The following is a 16,467-nucleotide window of genomic DNA, read 5'->3' as shown; positions in this document are numbered from 1 at the left end:
CCAGCTGTTCCTTTTCTCTCTCCCCTCCTGCCTCCAGTTTGTGCTTATAATTAATTGCTTCTGTAGTAGATTGTGAGTAAAAAAAATTGAGACTGCTTTCAAACATTTGACCCTTGACAGCAAATATCACATATCAGTGGAACAATTAATATGCTTAATCCTAAAAATTCTGTTCTCATGTTTAAATCGAAAGGTTAAGACATTGATTGGTCTAGGTCTTAATAATGTGTTCACAGCTTTATTTTCCAATGAGGAGCAATAGATTTCCATATTCAGGCTGGGGAAAGAAGAAAGGCTGCTCCTTGGAAGGGATTCTTGTTTGCGATTATGTTTGTTTCCCTTCTTTTCATTGCCCTGGTCATTAACCCCGAAGTCCAACCATTTCATCTGAAAAGTTGCTGTGTTTCTTATGAATTTTTCAAAATGTGCTACTTATGTATGTGCCTGTAGTCTCTGCAGTGATCTGGAGACATGTAACACCCAGTAAGTGATGTGTCTCTACTCAGCCCAGTTTCATACCAGCGTTTCTCCAGTACTAGAACTCCAATGCACCTACACTTGATTTATCCTAGAGTCAGCAAGAGGAAAAATAGGCCTACACCTTCAGGTACAGCAGAGAAAGAAGTGAGAGGCATGAATAAGCTCAGCTCCTTGAGCATTCATTTTCACAGAAACGCCCCTTGTAATGAAAAAAAAAAAAGGCCAGGAAATATGCTGAATCATCCAAAATGTTGCAGATAATGATTCAGACCTCGCTGAAACGAGATACTCATTTCTCTGTGTCATTTTCATTCTTTCCTACAGATTGCCTTAACTTTGGACACAGATGGAAGAATTTCTTTCCTTCACTGCAGTTTCTCTTCTGTCAGAGAAGGCAGCATAAACCAGTGAATGCTCTCTGTTAGAGTAATCAGAATAAATGGACAAGACATTTATAGTAGTTCTGCTTTAATATATGTGGCTGCCTACTAAGAGGTTTGCTCTACCCAGAAAATACCCTCGCTGGCAGTTTGATGTTTTCTTTTCTTGTCCCAAAGAAAGGGCTAAGATGCTGGATTACATGGCTTCCAACACAACTCCAGAAAAGACGCACCTTTCCAGAGCAGTGCTTGTCAAAAAGGGGCTGGTATTGCAATAAATAATAATATCAATGTTTATTTTGTTTTGGGAAAGACGTGGGGCTTTTTTCCCCAATGAAAATAACCACAAGCACCAGGATCTGCTTTGTTTTCTTCCATTTTCAGTCCTCAGTTTTTGTTTTCCTTTTTCTTTCTGTTGAGCAAGCAAAAAGCACACACACAGGAACCCTGAAGAAAAAAATGGAACATATAGATTGAGAAAGCTTTAAAAATTACGCCTGAGATGAGTCATTTTTCTGAAGTTCGATTTTGATTTTCACTGAGCTTTTTTGCTGGAATATCAAAATATATGGGGAAAGAAAGTTAATAATATTTGAACTATAATAGAATATTGACCTATTTTACCTCTGAGAGACTGGAGGAATAAATCTAGGAATAAATCTAACTCATAGTACATCCTGTTGCAGTCAGCTCTTTTCCTGCAACAAACAGGTGGGAAGCAGTGGCCATCATTATCATCATCATCATCATCATTATTATGATACTTAGGAATGTTGATCGTGGTTATAGTGCATGCCAGAGAGAGCAGTGAAGTGCATTTTATTTCTCACAGAGGTGCAAATTAGACAAAAATATGATTAAGTCTCTTTTGTCTGTGTATTTCCATGCTGATTTTAGACATTTTTTAATTTAAGTGTTAGAGAAAAATCAACAGTGATAGTAAGATACGTTTGTGACTTTAAAATATTTTTTAAAATGATGTCACTTACAGGAATGCCTTTCCTGCTTGATCTAAAGAATGTTCTAGGTGCTCCAGAAGGACTCTGGACCAGAGGTGTGCTATGCAAGGCTTTGTGCTGTGAGATACAAACATTTAATCAAGATAAACTGATTCTTAAATGGACAAACATATCTGTTAATTGTTTTCTGCGATATAAGGGTAACGGATGTATTAGCAAACTCCAGATTCAATAAAGGACAAGAGATAAGCTCCTCTTGTTGCTAACAGTCTAATTCATGCACACAGAGGATACAGGGGAACAACATGTGAAGTAAATACCAGGTACTAGAGACCATTTAGGAGAAGATGTGACTGAGAGAAAGAAGTAAACTACTGGGAGTAGAAATGGAAACAGACTGGGGCTAGGGAGCGATGTCAACTTGTTGCTTGTAAAGAGCTGGTATCAGAAATTATCCTCCTTAACCACCATATTAAATTAGTAGCTCATTCGTTGCATGTGTTCGTCTATGCCACAGATAGGTCCCTTACCCTACCAGGCAGTCATCGACGTACATCCAGAAAGGCAAGACTGTTGCAAAAACAGGGAGAAATGAAGTTGCCTTGGGACCACACTGCCAACAGGGCCAGAAGCTCCGGGGAGGAAAGACAAGAATAGCTCTAGGGATGACCCAGCCTGGATGGTCTTGCTTTGCCTTGCTCATTTTCAGGCAGGCAGGTGGTTGGTCAGTTGGTTGGTTAGGATACGTAGGACACCTATACAAGAACCATCACCATCTGTGAGTGGCTAGTGCACGAGTTATCCTGTGCTTCTCATCTACTGCAAACACAGAGATTGAAGAGGCTTTCCCAAATCACCAGGAATTAAACCATGGGCAGCAGGGGGTGAGGGAAGACTTCAAAAGATGAGGAGATGCTATTACATATTGCCATGGTCATATGTATATGTAACCAATCACTGATATACAAATATTTTACATCATTGCAATGATGAAGGGTTTTCTTGGGAAAATCTGTCTCTGTCAGAAGAGACTGATACAGAAAGGAGTCTAGAAACAAAGCTACTTCCATGATCTGGTGGTACACTGAGAGAAGAGGAACCAGGATTTTGTCATGAACAGCATTTATTAGGGCAGAATTGCTCAAAGTGCTGCCTGAGAAGAGGTGCTTTTTTGAGCTGTGGTTAAGATGTGTGAGTGTCCAAGCTCTCCCTTCATTTGGCTCTCTAGAATCAACAGTAATGTCTTGTAACATGAAGAGACATGAAGATCTTAATGTATGGAACATAGGATACCGTCAGCACGTCTGTCACAGCAAATACCTCGGCTGCTTTGCCATTCTGTACTGTGAGCAAATAATCTTTTCTTTCCCCTCTCTCTGAACCTGTTTCCCAGATTTACTTGGCATTCTTTTTCCTTTGCTGAAACTTTGAATTCAAAGCTGGGGAAGTTCACACCACAACTTGCCTTGAACTTTTAATCCAGTATCATTACATTCTGGGTTTTCTTGTACACTGGGGTGTTTGTGATAATTGAATGAACTTAACCTCAGTCAGTTTTGATTTCATGTCAGCAAAAAGACTCGGCAGGCCTTCATGAATCAGGCTTCCTTCTTCTTCTCCTCCACTTTTTTCAAAGTCGCTTCTGACAAAACCAAGGACCCTTGGGCAATATTTCCTATTTATTTCACTGTCTGAAGCTAATTTGAACAGATGCACTGAGAATGACAAAAGTTAAACAGCCTGAAAAATAGGTTTCCAGCCCCTGAGGCAAAAGTTTAAACTACTTTTTTTTAAAACTTTTTTTTTTTATTTCTCTCAAAACAGCCTGAGAAAACCCTGCTGCTGAGCTAATGGTTAATTTAGCAATTGCTGCATTCTCTTGTTTTACTCTTTAACCAGGTTTAAAGTGAAGGCTTTGTGTTTCAGATACAACAAAACAACTACAATAAGAAGTAATTGTACATCACTGTTGGGTATCACCAGTCAAAGATGAAACCATTTGTAAAATGCTTCTATTTTCCAGGGCTGCTATACCTTGTAAGCCATTTTATTCTTTCATTACTGCTCTCCTTAAGCTCACTCATGCAGTTCAGGCAATGCACAAGCAATGAGAACTCTGATCCCGCTGCCTTCTTGAAGATCTCGTGGTACTTTCTGAAGAGTTCCCTCCCAAGTCAAATTCTTCCTCTCCATCCAGTTCTTCTTTCCTGATTTTGCTTCTTTGCCTAAGGCACAGATCTGATTTGCTTCTGTGCTGGAGTTAACCAGAAGTGCTTCACCCCAGAGACAGTTGCATCACAGCAAGGGGCTACTTTGTTCCTATGAAAATCATCAGAACAAGAAATAAGTAAATGTAAAATATCTTTGAACATGCATTATGTCATTAAAAGTGAACTAAAACTTCATCATCATCTGGAAAAAAAATTATGAGGGGTTAAAAACACCCGTTCCTTTTTACTAAAACAACGCTGGGTCATGCTGTCCACTCTTGCATCCTTGCAACAATTTAGGCAAGTGCCTATGTGATCACCTAAGAATCTCTGATTTTTCACCCTCTGTTTTATGGTGTTTTCAGCCACCCAAGTATAAGCATATACAGCACCACATGATTTGCAAGACCTACTGAATGTCACACAAATACCGCCAGCAGCCTGGAATACAGCTAAAAACTACTTTACTACTAGTGTGTTCAAACATGTTCGTACAAAATATGTATAAAAAATTTCAAAGAATATAAATATGTACAAAAAATAAAGCCTGTTTGCAGGATACTGAGAAAAGTTAGACAGGTCTAAAATCATCAAGTGTTTGCAATGACTAATTTACCCAGTTCTACTCCTAACAACCAGCAAGTGGGTAGCGAGACCCCATCAACCACTTTGTTTTGTTTTGGTTGTTTTGTTTGGATTTTATTCTAATTAAAGACATCCAGAAATGTTCTAGGGTTTATTGGTCTTCAGAATATAATTAGAGATCAGGTCTAATAGTGTTATTCATTTGTGGAGATAAAGGGATAACACTATTAAAAAACCACACCCAGTCAGGAAATGTACTGATAAACGAACACATTTATGTCATATATGCGTTGTATCCACACACACGTGCGTAATTGTGTATGTGTATAAGAACATTTGAATATAGAATATTAAAATGGATATTTCTTATTTAGCTTTGTAACGTGCTGTTGCAATGCTTCAGAGCTGAGCCAAAAGCAAAGCAGCAGCAAGCGGCAGTAGCTAGCTCACGTTTCTGCTTATGCCAAGGCTATGGCTTCTCCCCATGCCCACTGCAAGCAGTCCCTGGAGAAGCTGCGTGTGATATGCTCCTGATTGCAGTCAGTATCTCTCAATGATTGGCCAATAAAGACCAAAGACCACAATGCATGGCATAGATCAGGTGTCAGTGACTGCCAAGGTACCTTGGTAGCACCACTGCAATTATTCCTGTATCTGGTCCTTTCCAGCCACTCAGAGCTCACATGACTTATTTAAACTCTTTGGAGGTTAAAAGCAACCGGACACAACCTGCTGTTCTCAAAGGCAGACCTTCCCCCAGGGACACCGAAGTCCCACTCCTGTCGTCACCAGTGAAGATGATGCAGAGCAGCTCGGCTTGGCTCCTGCTCTGAACCAGTCTTTGAAGCCCAGCTCCTCTTCGCTGACGACAGAGCATTCATTTTCAATCTCTCTCCAGTTGTGGGCCTCTTGGGCCTCTGTAATGGCCTGATGGAGGAGGTGTAGCAATGTAAATCTATCAATAATAGACTTGTTTTTCTTAGTTACCTTCCATGTGCCTTGTCTGAGTAGCTCCTGGATTCCCAGCACCAGCAATGTGAAAATCACTGCTGCGGAGGCTCAGGTTTAACTTTATAAATCCTCCTCTGGAGAGCAGGCATTGTGTCTCAGTGCTGAATCAGCATCTGTCAACTCAACAGGTTTGATTAGACCTGACAGGAGATCCTGTATTATTCCTATCAGTAAATGCTAGAGACAAGCCCATACAGCCTTCACGCGATTTGCTCCATTTCTTATTTTCTTCATCCTTTACATCGTTCTGCTCTCACTCCATTCATATTGTAGCTGCACTCTTCTTTCACTGCAAGTGAAGGAAACACATGTTCAGTAGAAAAAAGACCTGTTCTGCTAGTTAGGTGCTATCTGCTACAGGTTAGTTTTCTTCTTTCCTCGTGCCTGAGCTAGTGCTTCTGTTGCTAAATATCTGACAACAGCATCACAGGAGAAACACTGAGGCCACCAAGCTTCAAGCCGCTCCTGCTGCTTCAGCAAGAAGCTGTGCCTAAGTCAGATGACTGGAGTTGGTGGAGTGAAATCTGAGGCCTCAGAACGAATCCTGAAGCATTATCTCATCTGAACACAGCACGCATGGTAGTCCTGATGACTGGGTAAATGCCTTTCAAGCCAAAGCAGCGTAGCAAATTTGAACACTTCACCTCTCTGATAGGAAATCGATGCCTACTTTTAGTATTCAGCTCCCAGACTAGATTTTCCCTTTCCCTTTTTCTGTGCCAAGTCCCTGTCCTCCAGGCGGCTGCCTTCTGCTTTTCCAGAAGAGTTCAAGAAAGGGCTGGAGTGGAGGAAAATTATTATCGATGTTTATGTCACAGTGAGCCGATGCAGGTTAATGACAGATTGGTGACAGCCCTCACATGGCAGGTTCCTGCCTGCACTGTCAACCTGTAGCATATGAAGGAGATGCCGTTTATGGCACTCACTGGTCAGCTTTGCAATTTAAAACACTTGGCGACACTGTTTTCAAAATCTTCATGCTCAGTGCCAAGTGAAAAGAAAGCAGGGAATCAAACATTGAATGTCTGCAAGGCTCATGACAGCAATGCCTGCGCCAAAGAAATCTGGCATGTCTGAACTCCTCGTCCTGAGAAGGAGGTTTTTTTCCCTTTCTCCCCCACTCTCTATCTTTCTTTTCTTCTCGGCTTCCCACCACATCCTGAGGTTTGAGTCATTGTGGGTTGTACTTTTATCAACAATGAAACAGAGACACCTTTCACAGCTGCTGAGCTGGTTTCTTGCTTGGAATTTGGCTTTATAAAGGCTAGTTGTTTGCTTTTGGAGAGTTCACGCACATGTGTACACAGTCTCAGACTTGCACGCAAAGAATCCTCCATTTGCTTATGCTGTAGCAAAACAGCACAGCCGTATACCGCTGAATCCATCATCAGAGACGATTGCTGCTGTCACCCTGGAGCAATGAGGTGATGCCAGATAGCCTAGCAGGTAGCCCAGTGTTTAATTAGAGCCCTGCAAAATAAAAAATAAATAATAATAAAGAAACAATGGGTGATGAACCTTTTCAGGATGCCAGATAGACTGCAAAGTGACAACAGCATCAAGATTAATGTTACTGATTTGGGATCCTTACATAGAAAACTCCTTTTAGAGCTGCAACGTCTTTTTAGACCTGCATTTGCAGCTTCTCATTTCAATAAAGTTTCTCCTCCTTCTGTGTTCCCCAGTCACAGGGAAATGTTATCACCTGGGCTGGACCAACGAGTGGGGCAAGTCGCTCTTCCAGAAGCACATCCCGCTACCGCCCGGCACAGCAGCCCATTCCCACGTGTGCCGATACCTCTCAAAACTAGCCTGTTTCTGTGGCATTAGAAAACTTGGTTAACTTTCCTTCTCAATATCCCTTCTCCCCCCGCCCCATCCCAACCCCAGCACGCTGTTTTTCATTTTCGCACTGCCTCTGCACTTCCTGATTCCCTCTTATACCGAAAATTATGAACTCCAACGAGAAAGGCTCTTCTGATGGTATTTCCTGCCTGTCAAACAACAGGAAGCATCAGAAACCTTGCGAGAAAACCATTTCTCGTGACACTACTAGGTCAATAAGCTGGGCCCAGATGGCTTGGATAGATTTGAAGAGCATTCACGTTAGTATCTAAGCGTTAGGATGTTTATCTGAACTTTCGATCCTGTTGAGGTTTGGCTATCTCTTTCAGGTTCCACATAAACTTTGACACTGTCTACCGTGCTTTCTCTGGCCAAATGCATTTTGTGAGGAGGGTTATTTATACCTCCTGATCAGCTCAAGGTGTGCACAGTGCTTCGAGCTGCTCTAGTTGCATAAGGATACTCTCTCATGGCGTTGCTTCTTGTATTTTGCTCTGACTTGCGGGGTTTTAGCTCACACATATCCTGACAAGTGGGGATCTGTGCAAGTATGTTGATAAATCCCTTCGCTAATCCCTTTGACATGAGCAGCCGTTCATTCTAAACTCTTCCAAGTAAACAAAGTGAAAATTTTCTCCTTCAGTGTGTTTCAGTCATCTAAAACTGGGAAAAGGAGTTATGTTGTGTGGTTTAGTTCACCCATCACGTAAGTTGAATAGGAAACAGTTGAATCAAAGAGTGTACGTTGTCCAAACTTGTCAATGAATATTGGAAGAAAAGACTTGAAAGAGTCTAGGTTCTGTTCCCAAATAATTCATGAACTGGAAAAGTAGCTATGGTCCTGCGTGGAAAAGCAGTAGGTTCCTGTTGAATTTAGCATCTACCCTTAACAATAAACACATGCTTAAATCCACGTAAGACGAGTGAGACTAAAGAGTGCTGAGCTGGGACACTATCATGGAACATTTTCAGCTGTTTTCAACCCTGGAATTTTTCCCCTGCATCCTGCAGAAGCTGCCGGAAATCCCTGAGGCAGCCGAGGGCATTTGGATATTCATTTCTGCATGTCAAAATTCCCCCGTAGGCTTTGCAAAACTTGAACCAGCTCTGCTTTGCATTTGTCTGAATGACAACGTTAGCTACTGATTTCTCTTGGAGATGGTATAGTTCCAAAAATCAAAGGTTCAATTTTGCTGTAGTGACAAATGGGAACAAAAGACAGGCAAACTACCAATTTCCTGCCTGAAATGAAAGTAGCTACCGAGATACAATAAAAAAAGTCGAAGGCTCAAACTGCGTTATTCAGCAGAGCTTCTCAGGACATACCTGAAAGTGTCTCTTCACTTTATTTTTCTCATCTATTCCCAGGTAGACCAGACTTTCTTTACTGTGATGTGTTGGCAGCAAATAACATTTCATGAGACAGATACAGTCTGCAATGTCCTGTCTGCTGTTCTTATTAACAATTTTTCCCCCTCATCTATGTCTGCTTCATCTGAAACAAACAGTCTACATGTCAGATGTTCATTATATTGATGATGTCCCAATGACAACCAATTTATTTTCCTGCCTGCACCTCCAAGAATTGTATTAGTAATGATGTCTATCTGTTCTAGAGATGCTTTGTAAAAACTGATGGTCTGCCATGAGGATACTTAATTACATCTTCTTAAAGGAACACAATTAAGTTTGCAGGTAAAAGATTGCTCTGGGGTTAAAAATGTATTTTCAAATTAGTTTTTCTGGTGGCTAGGACGTTTAATTTTCATTTCGGTAGCCAAACTGGAGAATTGATCTGAGAGATCTAGTAAGATGAATGCTCTCAAAAGCAGAGATGACACCCATCCGAGCTGTCTGTCAACCTTTAGCCAATGTGATATTTGGTGGTAGAACCAGGAAAACAACACACACATATGACAGTGCATCTAGCCATGAGGGACCCCCTGTAGTATAGATACCGTATGCTGATGGGGACAGGGCAGGCATCCCCCAGGACTGTCAGCCAGTTATACAGGGCACTGCTGAAACTGCAACTCTTGATTTGCATTTCTATCAAGGCTTCCTGGGATGACAATAAGGAAACTTCAGTCCCTACAGAGATCTCCAATACTGTTCAAGCCTGTAGAGATCACACAAAATGCTAATCCTGGTCATGGGTGTGTGCTTGCCACTGAAACTATAAGTACATGGCATTCCCAGCTTGCACGAGCCTCTGTGGGACACTTGGCCATCCCATAACGGGGTGCAGGGCTTGGGGCACCACCGACATCTGGATCCCTTGTCCAGAAAGGGGCAATGTGAGGATACGTTGGCCAGGCAGCGACCGACTCATTCACTCAAGCCAGCAGAACGTCTCTTGGTTCTCCTGAACCCTCCATGGGAAGCAGGGGTCTTTCATCTGTGGTTTCCAAACCGTCCTGACTCTGGTAAAAGTTGGACTTTCTGCAACAGCTTCGTTTGACTCCTTCTTGGGATCATTTATCCTTTCAGCTCAGTCTGCTCCAATGTTTTCCACATCACCTCTGACATATTTAGTTTCCACATTAGCTATAACATATTTATTATTTTTAGCTGAGCAATTCCTTTCTGAAAGCAAATCACTTTTTCATAGCATTTTGGAAACGAACCCAAAAAGATGCCTGAAAGGAATGTCATGAAAATACATGTAGCAATACTTCCCTGCAATACAAAACATAACTCATTTAACATGCAGATCTCTTCAAATGCTGGAAACTACCTGCTTCCCAAAGCACACAATTCTGTAGTCCAAGCCAGAAAATAAATAAATAAAAGTGGCTACATGCATACATACACACACACACACACATAAAAATCCTCATCCAAGTCTATTTTAGCACGTCAGAAACCAGAAACTGTTGATGTAAAAAAGGACGTAAAGAAGCAACTCCTTTGTGTACTACTAATTTAAAAATAGTCTATCATAGTTATTTCCAGAATATGTCAGCATATAATTTAAAACAAATGTTTTGGATGAGAACGGAGCTTTTCAAATTAGTTGTGGCAAATAATATTTATAATAATATTGATTTTATTTGTGGTCTTTTCTCTTCTGTTTTCTGCTAAACCACTCAGTACTGGAACATATTCACCATACAGTTTGGACAAGCGATTGCCGATCTGTTGTCTTTTTGCAAAATGTACGGTATGATATCTTGTTAGTTGATTTTAATAATAATGTTTATACTAGTTGGCTCAATTGCATGCTAATATTTCTGTTTCTTGACTGGAGAGACAGCAGAGCTTAAAACTAAAACCCAACAAATAGTAAATGATAATAAATGCACTTCCAGGTGCAAACATCTGGTTGAAAACAATGAGTTTAATGAGTTGCAACTCATTAAAAAAAAAAAACAAACTGCAGAAATTGGGCAAGTATTAATCACAATGTGACCAAAATCTTCATGCTGACTAAACTTTCCAGCCTAATCATGAGACAATTTGTGAATCAGCTTTTAAGTACTATATCTGCTCCAGCTGACCAAACAAAAAAAAAAAAAAAAAAAAAAAAAGACTGTTCTGGAAAAAAGCTAGATGAAACGTTCAAGCTGGGCTGTGTTTGGGAACGCTGGGAATATTCTTTGCCTTCCTGCTTCCCATGGCTGGAGACCCCTCTCCCTTGCAGATGCTGCTGATGCTGCTTAGGCCACTCTCTTCCCAGGTTAAAAGTTTCCTCACCGAGCCGGTCACCACAGACCACAAGATCCGATAGATCTTATCCATTGAGAAAAAGCCGTACTCCAGCACTATGGATTTTCCATACATGTACAAGAGATTAAATCAAACCTCCAGATACAAAGAAACCTCCTGTTCTTTAGTAAAGTTTGGATCGGGGTTTAGATCCAAACTCCACGGCTCGGGATCATTGCCAATTCTGTTGTGTCTTTCCATTCCTCTTTCTGGACATGATCAATAGCGGCTGTGCCAGTAGAATTGAGCGTCAGAAGCTGTTTTTAGAACTCTGCTAATTTTTGTCAAAGAAAAAGGAGCAAGAATACTCAAACTGAAGCCTTGCTTCACGAAATTTCCATCTCCATTCTGCAGACTTGGGGTTTGGACGAGGTTCAGTTTTAGGGTGCTTAGCACACAACTCACCGCCTAACGACTGCCGTGCCGGCCAAGACCTGGGTATGCTCCATTTCAGCACAGTTTAAACTCAAAATCAATGGATGAACTTGAGATTTCACCATAGTAACATGCAAGAAAAATTTAAGGGCCCTAGGAATTTGCTCCTTTTGCTAGATTTTGAATGCTTTAGTCTAATTCTTTACTACATTGTATTGACCCTTGCACTAAACCGCTTGACATCAATGGATGGACCAGCTTTGATGAGCTCTGCATTCAGCCTATTCTGAGAAAAGCATCAATCCTTCATATTACAAGAGGAATGAAAGTGTGTGGGTAGGTATGCCTGTGAGAAAAATGTTTAAAATTATTCTTGTTCTCTTACTTATTGCAAACATTAACCACAGAATTCATACGCTTTTTATAAGCAAACTATCTGTGAGACTTTCATATGCATGAGCCATAAATATTGCATTCAGTCAGGTTCCTGCCACATTATTAACAGGTATTCTGTTTAAATCCACCAGATTTGACAGAAAACATTGCCTCCTCTGTCAGGAATACACAAGAACTAGTCGGCACCCATGAAATAAACGCTGCTTGATGTAAATTGCTTCAGAGCTAGACTTACAAAATGTTTATTCAAGGCCTTGCAACAATCTGTTTGGATACACCGCAGCTAGGGAACATGTCACCTACAATGCTGCTGAACAGAGGTTCCAGTTAAATCATTTTAATGGTAATATAAGCCATGCTGCAAAGAACCCCTTGCAGAGACTGCAAGCCATGCCATGTTTAAGAAAAGCTGATTTGTTATTTATTTTTCTTTAAGGTGGGCTGATAAACTGAGGCATTTGCTGGATACCCTGAGCAGAACCACATAGGGCCTTCTGGTGACAGTGCATCCCTTGGAGTGAAAAGCTGGGTTCAAATGGCTGGAGACACCCCCCAACCACCTCCCCACCATAGTGCCTCCACATCCATTCAACACTTTACCAGTTTGTCTACAAATTAATATTAAAGGTCTTTTGGGATTAAAAGGAAAAAAAAAAATTGCTATATGATACTAAATTACCTGTTTATCTCGGGGTTTGCAAATCACAAACTTTTGTGGGGGACCAGGACTGAAAAGTTACCTTCCTATATACGAACCAGTAACAGGCTTTGCGATCTGAGCATCATACAAGGAATATCACATCTGAATGACAACCTACAGGTAAGCTTTCTGTTCTCCAGTAGCAGCAACATTTAAGGCATCTAGGTCATTTATTTGTTTGCTCGGAGGCAGTTTCCCAAGGATCTAATCAATAGCCCATTAGAGAGTCCACACACCGTGAAGAGAACCTGACTCAAGGCACTCGCAGCCGGGTGCTGCCCAGGAGACAACCAGGTGATGCAAAGCAGTGGTGACAGGAACCCGACGTCCCCACCAGACCGTGATGAATGGTGCAAATGGTGTGTGACTGGTGTCATGGCACATCGGTTGCCAGTAACAGCTAGAGCGAGCTGTTGGTGAGGTGCAAAGGGAAAAAGCACTGATCCATAATAAGCCCTGACTACACCATGGGAGAGATCGTAGTTTTTTTTCTTTGTTTCTAAGCTTGACTCAGCACGGAGCAGGTGCAGAGGTGGCAGCCAGAAGCAGCAAAGCCTAGAAAATGTTGAGCTGAGCAAGGAGAAAATGATAGTGACCCATCATATAATTGCTCTGTGGATAATCTTTCCTCCCCAAAGACCCTGCAGCACTGTCTGCAGGCGAGCTCTCTCTTCAGGCGCTCACAAACCATGTTCATAGGATTGGAGAGGTTCATGGAAATCAGTTACCTCCAAGATTTAGGTAACAGTATTACCTATGATGGCCCTACCCCATTTTGTGCAGCTATCAGACATATGGTTGCTACGGGGCTAGAGTCACTTCTGTCTCCTCACCTGTTTTTGTTCTGATCTCCTGATTTTTCTATTCCCTGCTGCCTTTAACTCATTGTCTCCTGTTAAACTGATGGACAGGCTTGGCAACCATGCCCTCTTAAAAAAGAGAATAAAAAAAGCAATGTCTTGCCAGGCAGATTTTAGAGACGATTCTCCATGCATCTGGAAAGTAGCAAACCATGAAACGCCTGTGTCCCCTTAAAGCTCCACTTTAACCAGCCTGAGGGTGCATAAAGACAGTGCTGTAAAGGACCAACCCAATTGGCCTGTAGGTAATGTACCAATGTTGAAGGAAGAACATTTTTAAAAGGCTAGATCACTCTGCTCCTTAAGCTCCCTTGTATTCTCCCTGTAAATCTGGCCACACTCACCATGACTGATCTAAAATATTCCATTTTTAATTAGTTCCAGGCTTGCAAAAGTGATTGCTACATCTGTACGACATAGCAGTGCCAAATCAAAGTCTGAGGCTGATGAACGAGTACTGCACAGTTTAAAGACCTGTTGAAGGAGAAAATAGGGCTACTCTACTATTGGAAATGACTTTTGGAAAGTTTGGAACAGCCAGGTCTCCACCTCGATCTCACAGCCCCATTGAAAATGAGCAACTGGGGGATATTCTTTGACTTCTCCCAGATTAAAAAAACAGCTCTCAGAAATAATCCAAATTCATAAATGCTGTGCTGTTCTGAAGATGTCTCTCTGCAGAGATACCACCACTAATTGTATCTGGCGGCTGGGGAATACCTTGATTCACTGAGGTCATGTTCTGAAGCTGTCACTGATTGTGTCAGGGTCTGGGTTACTTTCTCACTGGGGGCATCCCACAACACAGGGATGGAACAACCGTCCCATTTACTTCCAGGTGACATGCCAAATTTCCTTTGCTGTCTTTGGCACTGTAAATCTCTACCTTCAGTGTCCTTTTTTGGTAGTATCTAACTTGACACTGTTTCTTTTTCTCTGTCAGAGGCATAAGCTGTTAATAAGGATGAGACCTAAATGCTGATAGGAGGCACGTTGTCCTGATACCCGGGTGCAACCTTTTCTCCATAAATACAAATCCCTTTACCGTGGAGCTCTGTTAAGCAGCTACTTGAAATGCAAGGCACTTAAGGGGGAAGTTAAAGAATTCCTTGAGAAATTATCTTATAAGGAAGACAATAACATGAGAAGGAATGCATCACTAATAATAAAGCATACGAGCGCGACTGATAGACAGAGAGACAGATAGACTGAGAGATAGTCACGAGTGTTATTCTGTGGAATTTTATGCCAACTGAAACTAACATTTTTGTGGTTCACAGAGATCATTGCTGTCCCTAATTAGATGTCATGACTAAGCCATCATAAGTCTGTGCATATGCTATTCTTTTTTTTTTTTTTTTTACTTTTGTAAATGTTCTGTGTTACTCTTACTCTCTTGAGAGCAAGGCTGAAACTCTCTCACGAGGACTAGGAGGTTAAATCTAAACCATCACAAACTGCAGCTTACATAAATCTAACCATATGCACCTTTGGAATGTCTCTCATATTTTAAACTACAGATCTGTGTGTAACTGTTCTTGTTTTCAAGTCTCAAATCCAAGAAAATACAACTCTGGATGTCTCTCTGCTCTAATAAGATCTCTCCTGCGAGGATACTAGCGCTTGGCTTCCCATTGCATCAAAGCTGATCACAGAATCGTTTTGCTTGCAACACCTTACAGCTCCTGTGGCTGTGGGCTGCTCACAAAGAGGTGCTGCGGTGGAGTATGAGACTGGAGGTTGAATTCCTGAGAGTGAATTGTCTAGAGGCAAAGGGCCTTTGCTTTCCCGAAGACTGAGTCTCTGGCCAGCTGGAACACAAGCCTGCTGCCTGTTTCTGCCTTGCCTTGTCAGGATTAGCAGTACCTACCTGGGATCTGCAGTGTTGACCATGGCTGTCAATTAAAACTAAACACATTTCAGCGTGGCTGCCAGCCAAAAACACAGAACCTGCCAAATAGTAAACACAGAAGATCTGCCTAGTTTCAAAACAATTGTGCCACCGCTGCGAGAAGAGTGTGCTTATAATTCCACTGTAATCCAAGGGCTGCCTGTGCCAATTCCTAGTTGATAGATGAGGTCTTCAAAAGGAGCCATCCAGAGCTCAGTCTGCCTGCTATCAGATCCTCTTTCTTCAATTTGAGGATCTCCAGAATTTTTTATTTTGTAATAACTTTTCCCAAAATGTGCCTAATTCATAGCAGAGTCTTTGCTCAGTAAGCAATAAGGACACTAAAATGCATCAGACACAAATAAAACCAAAGGGCTCAAAGACCACAACAAGTGGATTTAGATTTCTAGAATGGGTATCTATTTTTGACATTCCATTAAAGAATCAATTAAGCTTGTGCAATTAATCAATAAGGGAAATTCTTTTTGGTAAAACTATTACTGAGGGCAAAACTTTCCCATAAACTGCACATGACAATCATCACATGGTGGTTCAAACTAACAAAAAGGAGTATCGACTATAAAAAAAGTCCTCTGCAATTTCTAAACTGGAAATGGATACTCACTGAAAGAAATATGTCTGAAATAACAGTGATGATTGAAAAAGATCTCAGAAGATGGAAATCGATTGAATTTTGCCTGAAAGTTTTGGGACATTTTGACCTTCCAAAGAGCATGTATCAAAGCTACTTGTGCTTGTGGCGGCAGTGAAGAAATGAGGCTCAAGGAAAATCTTCTCATCCCGCCTCTGTGGGCCTCCAGTCCAACACTCAGCTCTAATCCTTTGTAACTGGGATGCAAACAGTTTCTATTTCCTGAACTATTCAAGAGCAATAGGAAATACATAAGAAGAGATCACAGGTGCAGTGAGGAATAGTGACAACTATACAAGCTGCCCATAAGGTGGTATGCAAGCACGCTTGCGCAAACTGTTGCGGAGATGCTATTAAGACAAGTGGAGACTTGTTTCCTGGCATCACAAGGGCCAGACCTTGGAGTGCTGTAGAG

Source organism: Gymnogyps californianus, chromosome 11, assembly GCF_018139145.2.
Source record: "Gymnogyps californianus isolate 813 chromosome 11, ASM1813914v2, whole genome shotgun sequence".
Taxonomy (NCBI): Eukaryota; Metazoa; Chordata; class Aves; order Accipitriformes; family Cathartidae; genus Gymnogyps; species Gymnogyps californianus.
Note: the sequence above shows the minus strand (reverse complement) of the source record.